Source organism: Camellia sinensis, chromosome 4 (genome assembly GCF_055761805.1).
Source record: "Camellia sinensis isolate YWXY chromosome 4, ASM5576180v1, whole genome shotgun sequence".
Taxonomy (NCBI): domain Eukaryota; kingdom Viridiplantae; phylum Streptophyta; class Magnoliopsida; order Ericales; family Theaceae; genus Camellia; species Camellia sinensis.
In genome coordinates this window covers 50,832,883-50,842,384 of record NC_138964.1, presented here as the reverse complement: position 1 = coordinate 50,842,384, position 9,502 = coordinate 50,832,883, and positions in this window count along the sequence as shown.

Sequence of the window (9,502 nt, the reverse complement as noted above, 5' to 3'; positions counted from 1 at the left end):
TTGTGAACTGGCCGACTCCGACTAATATGACTGAAGTGCGTAGTTTTATGGGGTTAGCCGGATATTATAGGAGATTTGTTCAGGATTTTTTCAAAATTGCTGTACCACTTACACAGTTGACTAAAAAGGGAGTTGCATTTGAATGGTCGAAATCGCGGGAATCTGCTTTCCAAGAATTAAAAATGAAGTTGACTACAGCTCCGGTCCTTGCCTTACTGTCTAGTACTGAGGGATTTGTGATTTACAGTGATGCGTCACATAAAGGACTTGGTTGTGTGCTTATGCAAAGTGGAAGAGTCATCGCTTATGCTTCTTGCTAGCTTAAACCCCATGAGAAGAGTTACCCCACGCATGATCTTGAGCTAGCCCCAGTAGTTTTTGCTTTAAAGATTTGGCGACATTATCTGTATGGGACTACTTGCGACATTTATACCGACCATAAAAGTCTCAAATACCTTTTTACTCAAAAAGAGTTGAATATGCACCAGCGGCAGTGGTTGGAACTTATTAAGGATTATGATTTACAGATCCACTATCATCCTGGCAAAGCCAACATGGTGGCAGACGCACTTAGTCGGAAAAATGTGGGAAATTTGGCAAGTCTACTGACAGAGAAAAAGGAGTTGATAAGTGAGCTGAATAAGATGGGGGTCGACTTGGTGATACATGGTCAAGAAGCAACAGTGGCAACAATGATGGCCTAATCGACATTACTTGAGGAGATTAAATTACGCCAAATGGAGGATGGAGCTCTAAAGAAGATATGTGATGAAATGGAGACAAAACTGAAAATGGGGTTCACTTTGACAGATTCTGTGCTTAAATTTCAAAACCGAATATGTGTTCCTAATGTGTTAGAACTTAAACGGAAATTGATGGAAGAAGCACATGCCTCAAGAGTTACAATGCATCCAGGAAGTACCAAAATGTACCGGGATTTGAAACAAAATTTTTGGTGGCCAAGTATGAAAAAAGAAATCGCGGAGTTCGTCTCTAAGTGTTTGCAATGTCAGCAAGTAAAAGCAGAGCATCAGAAACCAGCAGGATTATTACAACCCCTTCAAATCCCGGAATGAAAATGGGAACATCTGACCATGGATTTTGTTGTAGGCTTACCACGGACACCTCGAGGGATGAATTCTATATGGGTCATTGTCGACCGATTGACAAAGTCCGCCCACTTCCTGCCTGTGAAGACTCAGTATAATGCAGATAAACTTGCTGTGATCTATGTGAATGAAATTATAAGGCTTCACGGTGTTCCGGTCTCAATTGTGTCAGACAAAGATCCAAAATTTCTTTCAAGGTTCTGGCAAAGTCTACAGGATGCAATGGGTACAAAATTAAAGTTTAGCACAGCTTTCCACCCTCAAACAGATAGACAATCCGAGAGGACGATTCAGACGCTAGAAGATATGCTTCGAATGTGTGTTCTGGATTTTCAAGAAAGTTGGGAAACTCATCTGCCGTTGGTTGAGTTTGCGTATAATAACAGTTACCATTCGAGTATCGAAATGGCACCCTACGAAGCTCTGTATGGAAGACCGTGTCATTCTCCCGTGTGTTGGGCTGAGGTTGGAGATAGGCCATTGTTAGGGCCAGAGATTGTCCAGTTGACAACTGAAAAGGTTAGAATTATTCGAGAAAGATTGAAAACTGCCCAAAGTAGACAGAAGAGTTATGTAGATAACCGGTGAAGGAATTTGGAGTTTGACGTGGACAGTCATGTTTTTGTAAAAGTTACCCCAATGAAAGGACATCCAAGATTCGGAAAAAAGGGGGGTAAACTGACACCCCAATATGTTGGTCCATTCCAGATCTTAGAAAAAGTGGGTCCAGTAGCCTACCGAGTTGCCCTTCCGCCACATATGAGTTAGATTCATAACGTGTTCCATGTTTCTATGCTTCAAGGATACCTTCCAGATCCGTCACATATTATTGATTATCACCAAATTGTGTTGACCGACAAGTTAACATACGAGGAAAAACCAATTCGAATTCTGGACCGTCAAGTGAAACAGTTACAGAACCGAGAAATTCCAATGGTAAAAGTGGAATGGCAAGAGCATTACGGAACCGAGGCAACTTGGGAAAAGGAAGATGAAATGCAACACCAATATCCGACTCTATTTCCGCCCTAAGGTAAAACAAGTTTGGAGGACCAAACTTATTTAAGGGGGGGAGAGTGTAATAACCCGACCCTCGTACATGATTCTGGTATCTTTTCAGCCCTCTATTCTGTGCTTTTGAATGCTCATTGTGAAACTCTATGTGAAATTACGTTGAATTAAGTGAAACTTGGAAATATGAGTTCTTATCTATTGAATAAGGAAATTATCTGTCGCACTTAAACTGTTTGAATCAGAAATTGGAAGCCTTAACGGCTTAATTATCTGAAATTGGTTATATATCTGTGATCAGCATAATTTTTAAGTAATATTAAGCATGTTTACGAAATTTCAATTTCGGAATGATTAAACGATTGAATTTTGTCCTATATGCTCTTATATATGAATATGTCAATTTAAGGCCTCTTAAGCTTGATCAAAAACTAGAAATATCTCCTGGGAGAGAAAATAAAGAGTGTGGAGAAGAAGAATTGGGGGAGAAGAAATTCAACAAGAAGCTTGTCAAAATTGACGAGAGTTGTGGGATTTAATTCAAGGTAAGTTCAATTCAACCTAATCAACCTTCACTTGGACTTAAGAAAGGGTTATTCTTGTTTTAACAACTTAGGGTTTGTAGTTGAGGTTTATGTTTATGATTTATGTTTGATTCAAAAGGGTTCTCATCAATTGGTTGCTTTGACACCTAATTTAGGTGTTGTATGAAATTTATACTTCAATCTTTGGTTTTATGCCAACCCCGTGACATTATGTTTTATGAACATGAGGAATTTGAATCCAAGGATGAAATTTGGAAAGGTAGTGATTTGATTAAACTTCTAAGCATGTTTATCTTGTGATACTCAAGTTGTAATTCATGTATTGGTGATGTTGGATTAAGGTATTGCATTAGTTTAATCTTGGTTTGCATGAAAAATGAATTGGTATTGCTAAAATTTGTGTTGAAGTCGAGCTGCCCAAAACAGGGGTCACCACCTCACGTGCAGAGGTCATGGCCGCACGTACGGCCAAGAAGGGAAAAATGGAAAATGCATACTATTTTTGGTCGCTCGAGCGGGGAGGGGGACCGCACGTGCGGTACATGTCCGCACGAGCGGAGGTTATGGCTGCACGTGCGGCCCAGGTCAGAAATTCTGTTCGCTCCATTTTACGTGCTTAACCCTCAGCTCTTTTCAGAATTTGTGTTTGATACCTGTTTATGATTGTACATGCAATTGAAATGTAATAATGTAAGAAATGGTTTAAAAGAAGAAAGAAACTCATATGTGTTATCTATGTGTGTAGGACACACCACCGGAGGAACCACCGCTCCGCAACAACACTGTGAGTAATAGTACACGGAATGCACATTTATTTACCGTTAATATCTATTATGACCATTCTATTTTCTGGTAGACACGACATTAACATATGTATTGATCAAAACTTGGTGACAATGTAAGGTTGACTACATTTCTGTATATTTTTGGGCCGAAAGGCTGTTTAGTATATTTCTGGGCCGAAAGGCTGTTCTGTGCATTTCTGGGCCGAAAGGCTGTTCTGTGCATTTCTGGGCCGAAAGGCTTTTCAGTATACTTCTGGGCCGAAAGGCTGTTCTGTATTTCTGGGCCAGTAGGCCGTTCTGTTATAACTGTAATACTAGGCCCAAAGCCGTTCTGAAAGTAAAACAATATCAGACTCACTATTTGGATTTCATTTTTGTGAATGCACTATTATGCATTGTGGTTAAAGTTGGTTATTAAACTGCTTAAGTGCTATTATTCACTGAGCTTGTCTCACTCTGTAATTTTGTCTGATTCTATAGGTAATCAACTTGGAGGTCAGTCCCAGCATCGTTATCATCTATCTTTTGTCAACCTAAGGACAACCAGGCACTTGGAGAAGCCCTTTGCATGCTAGTGCAATTTTGCTAGACTTTGTCATTTTGTACTAATGTTTTGTGGGCTGAAGTAGATTTGTATCTAATGTTTGTTATATGCCCAACCTCTGGGCTGGACTTGTAAATGTGTATGTAACTCAATCTCAGATGCATGTTCACTAGATGTTTAATTCCGAGTCGTGGACCTGGCATATTTGTAGTAGCTCAATGGATGTGTCTGCATGTTATTCTATTATATTAACACTTCCGTTCAGGCCCCGGATATTTTATATAGCAGGAAGTGTTTGTTTCCGAGTAGGTCATGCCCGAAATTTTAGGGGCAAGTTTGGGGTGTGACAAATATTGAGTTTTATTTATTTATTTTATAATTTCCCAAAAATTTTGTGAAATAATTAGGTGATTGTTAAAATAAAATATATGGATAATTCACTAGCTTGATTTAAATTGGTCTAATCTAAAATATATGGATAATTCACTAGCTTGATTTGTTTTTATTTATTTTTAGATAGAATTCACTGGCTTGTTTTAAATCGGTCTATCTACATAATAGATTATACATAAGTTGGCGTGTATGTAAGGTAGTTGTAAAACAAAATTTTAAATTACTCGGTATTTGATTCATTAGGATCAATTAATTCAAGAATTAATTCTATCATCCACTTGTAAGGATTCCAATTAAAATCAAGAAACTTTACATCTAAGAGGTTTCGAACCTAAAATCTTAGAAGGAACGTACTTATGATAACCCTGTCCCTTATTATGTTAATTGGTCCTTAATACAATTGTGATTATGTGTTTTGATATGATTTCGTGTGCCATTAGGTGAAAATATGTGGTTTTGAATTTCTATCTGTTCACCGTAGGAATATCTGTTTAATTGTCTGCTTTGGAAATTAAATTGAAGGCCTTATCGGCCACAAAATCCGGAATTAATTGCGCCATTGTGATTGGCATAATTTTTAGAGCCTACGGTGAATTTTAATTGAAAACTGATTCGGATCAAATTAAATTGATTTAATTGGTGACTTAGAGCTCTATTATTTGATATTAAAATAATATAACAAGAGAGGCTTTTAATATGGGCACTACACACCCAATTTCTCTCCTTTAAGCTTTACTTGGTTGATCATAAACACTAAGAAAAGGAGAGGGTCGGCTAGAGGGAGAGAGGGTGAAGGAAAATTGAAGTTTTGGCCTCAAAGCTTGGTGATCTTGAAGGCACACTCAAGAATTTACCATAGATTGTAAGGATTAAGCTCCTAGGTGAGTAATCATCCCTTGATTCATAAGTTTGGACTTGTGATTTTGTGTATTCAAGCTAGTTGGGTAACCAAGAGTGAGAATTGACATAATTTGAGTTGTATGTGTTGAATTTAAAGTCAATAGATGCATGCATTTAGGAAATTACTATAAATTTCCATATTTGAACACAATGTGTATAATCTATGTTGAATCTTGTTTGAAATCCATGTATTTGATCATCTCTTCACCAATTAAGTTGATATGAATGAATATTTCTCACATGCAAGAGTAGATCATGGAGGTATGAGTTTTGTATGTTTGAATTTGAAGTATTGGTGATGAGTTTGGGTTAATTTGAGGCATGCATGTAAGTAATTCAAGAAATGGAGCTTCATTGTGTTATGATTTGGTGTTGGTATCATGTGGGTATATGCATGTGTGAAATTGGAGCCTTAAAATGCAAGAAATGTGGTTGAAATGTCGAAATTGAACTCAAGAAACCATTCTGGAAAACCCAGAATTTATGATGTCCGCTCGAGCGGGGATTTCGAGCTCCCAGTATTTTCTTGCAGGCATGGTGTCCGCTCGAGCGGGGAAGTTCACGCTCGAGCGGGGAGCTATGAAGGATGAACTTCCACTCGAGCATCCGAGTTCACGCTCGAGCGTAAAAATGGTGTATCCAGCACTTTTTGCAGACATGGCGTCCGCTCGAGCGGGGTAATTGCACGCTCGAGCGGGGAGCCATGCAGAGAGGCCTTCCGCTCGAGCGCCGGAGTGCACGATCGAGCGTAAATTCGACCTAACCAGTACTTTTGCAAGCCTCGAGGGTCCGCTCGAGCGGGGAAGTCCACGCTCGAGCGAGGACCCTGTTTTCTAAAATTTTGAAAATGCATTCTGAGTTCCATTTTCCGTTCTCTTTCACTTCTAAGCACTCTTAGGCATGCATTGAGCATTGAGCATTGAGCATTGAGCATTGTAATTAAGTTAAAGAGATAAGAATGAAGCTCAAAGAGGAAAATGTGAATTTAGAACGGATCGAATTATTTGTGACCCTTTTGTGTTCGTGGAATGTGTAGGGTCGAGCTCAAGGGCAATCCAACCAACCGATCACTGTGAGTAATATCTTAACAAAGATATTTGAGATATGTTATTTTCTAATTGCTTACTTCTATGTAAGTTTTATAAGTTCATTGATTCGATTAGTGGACAATAGTTGCTATACCAAATATGAATTGGGCCGGAGGCCGTTTTGACAAGAAAGAATAAATGGGCCGAAGGCTGTTTTGATCTGAATGAATGGGCCGAAGGCCGTTTTGACATGAATGAATGGGTTGAAAGTCGTTTTGACATGAATGAATGGGCCGAAGGCCGTTTTGACATAAATAAGTGGGCCGAAGGCCATTTCGACATGAATGAATGGGCCAGAGGCCGTTTCGACATGAAGAAATGAAAGTTTGATTGGGCCAAAGACCAGTTTGTAGGAATCGCAGTCACATGACTTAAAATGTATATATATATATATATGCTAAATAAGATATGAATTGGGTCCAAGGTCGTTTGAAGCTTGTTGTTCTACATAACGTTTGTATAACTTTTACATTTGATATTATTCACTGGGCTATCGCTCACGCTCATTCATGTATTTGTAGGTGAGCCAAGAGTGGTCCAGACCCAGCCCTAGTGAAGCCTGTGTGGAACAACCCAAGTTTTGGAGAGTCAGCCCTACGTCTCACGCATGAGACCCGTCTTTGCCCTTTTGTTGTCTTGTTTATTTTGTCATGTTTGCAAGGACTTTGTGTATACTTGTATATAGTTGTGATGGGTTGACTTAGACTTATATGATCCTGTCTGTACAGAACTTCATGGTACTGTTTTTTCCGTTGTGAGTTAGTTATTAATGTTTATATGTTTGGTTTGTTTGATGTGCCATGTAAGCACAGCTCTATGGACAAAGTTTTAAATTTTGCTTCTATTTGGCCCCTTTACTCTGATGAGTTATGTCTGTTTTGGTTTGAGGCCGTAGGTAATCTCAAGATTACTGGCCGGTTATGTCCTTAACCCATAGGGGTGGGTTCGGGTCATAACAGTACTGCAAGTACCCAAGCCTTAACTGCCATGCCAACTCTTTATTTTGGTCATACAATAGGATATTAAGGGGTTAGTGAAGTCAAATTACAACGAAATTGTTGCAGTCAGTTCATCGACTCGAATCTTGAACCTTCGATATTCACATTGTTTCAAGAAACAATTACATAGACTACTGGGCTAGCTATCATGTCCAATTTATTTTTAATTTAAACCATTCATTTATCTTTGTTAAGTAAAATTGATGGAAAGAATATTTTTTATTGATTATACTTAATGTTGGTGCATGGAAAATGTCTAATTTATATTGAATTTAATAATTAAAATACTATTTTGCTATTATTTTTATGTAACGAAAATAGGCATTTGGTTTAGATAAAAAAACAAATCAAAAAAATTAAATTTAAATTGATAAAATTAAAAAACTCAAAATTTACCTTGTTGCTAGGGTTAAATCATGAAATTTTTATTATAATTTTTCCAAATTTTTATGTATATACAATTTTTTAAAAATATTAACTTGATTTAACAATCATAATCACATTTTTTTATTATATTTATTAAAATTTATATATGTTGTTATAAAAAATCAAATCAACTCGATAATCAATAATTATTAGCAGTTGACTCATGTGATATACGGAATAAAATAACTTTTTTTATCACTTACAAAAAAATAAATTTTCACTTATAAAACAGTTGCGACTACCTGTTTTATTTTTAAAAAATTTACACATCTTTTGGTATTTTTTAATATTTTTTTTTATTAATTTACAATTTGTCTACTTTTCTCCTAATGGTGGCATTTTAACAATAATTTCAAATTTCAATGGCATATACACAATTTGTTCTCAATTTCTTCCGCTTGGCATTAAGGAGATGGATGACTTCAAGACAGCACTGGCAAATTTTTATTTGTTTTAAAATAATATTTTATGTTACAATGTATGTGTTATAAAAAAATAATATTAATTTTAATATAAAATTAAAGTGTAATTCTAATTATTTATTAAGATAATTGTTGAAAAATCTAAGTTAAGGAGGGTATAAGACATTAGGTCCAATAAATATTTTTTGTTGGTGAAAGGTTCATATATTTCTGAAATAGTTTGGTTAGAAGTCCTTTTATTTGTTTTGAAGGACATTTTGTTTTCAATGGACCCCTTAATTTATCTGTTGACTTTTTTTATATGATGATTTTCGTTAACTATATGTTCAAATTTTTTCCCTATCTGTTCAAATTTTTCCCCTATTTGTTCAAATTTTTGACTATATATCTATTCAAAATTTTCTCCTATATGTTCAATTTTTTACTGTTTGTTGAAATTTTACCACTTGATTTACTTAACTTCTACACCACTTTGTTCAAATTTTTATCTGTACAAAATTTTTTAAACCTATCTATTCAAAAATTCTCAAACATAACATATATAATGTAGATTTTTTTTTGATTCTATCTATTTAATTTTTGCCAACTCTTTCATCTTGAAACTCATTGAGCTCATGCCAACAATCATATTCTGACCAACCTCGGCTCCACCAATCTTCAAGCGCCCACTAAAAGAGCTAAATTTCTCCATAAAATTGTCACTCATCTTTGAAATCCAAGTTTATATTTCACTCTAACACAATCAGTTGGAAACTCTTTAGATTTCCAAAACCCTAGCAAAAAGATCTTCAATTGAAAAAGAATCAATCAAAAGAGAAACCCTAATTAGGCAAAATCCAACCATTGATCACATAATCTCTACTAATACTCAAGCATCAAATTCATCGACAAGCCAAAGATGCAAACAATAAATTCAAATTAAGACTTGAAATTTAAATGGTTTCGATAACAAGTCAAACGCATATCAACTAATCATTTTTTTAGTTCAGTAGAAAAGAAGGGGAAAAAAAAGAGAGAATTAAAACAGAGTTATGTGTACACATGTTACATACGAATATCCAATGAACATAGTATAGTAGAGAGACTTAGAAGAAGAAGATGAAGAAGAAAGAAATGAGGAGGCGTGACAGAGGATAGAGGGATGATGGTCCATACATCGGATGGCTTGACGATGATGATCTGGATATTTGAAACTTCAGATCAATTCTCACGCCCAGTAGCGGTGGTGGATCTAGATCTGGAAGCAATGGATCTACATCTCGCGGCTGAGCAGCAGCGACA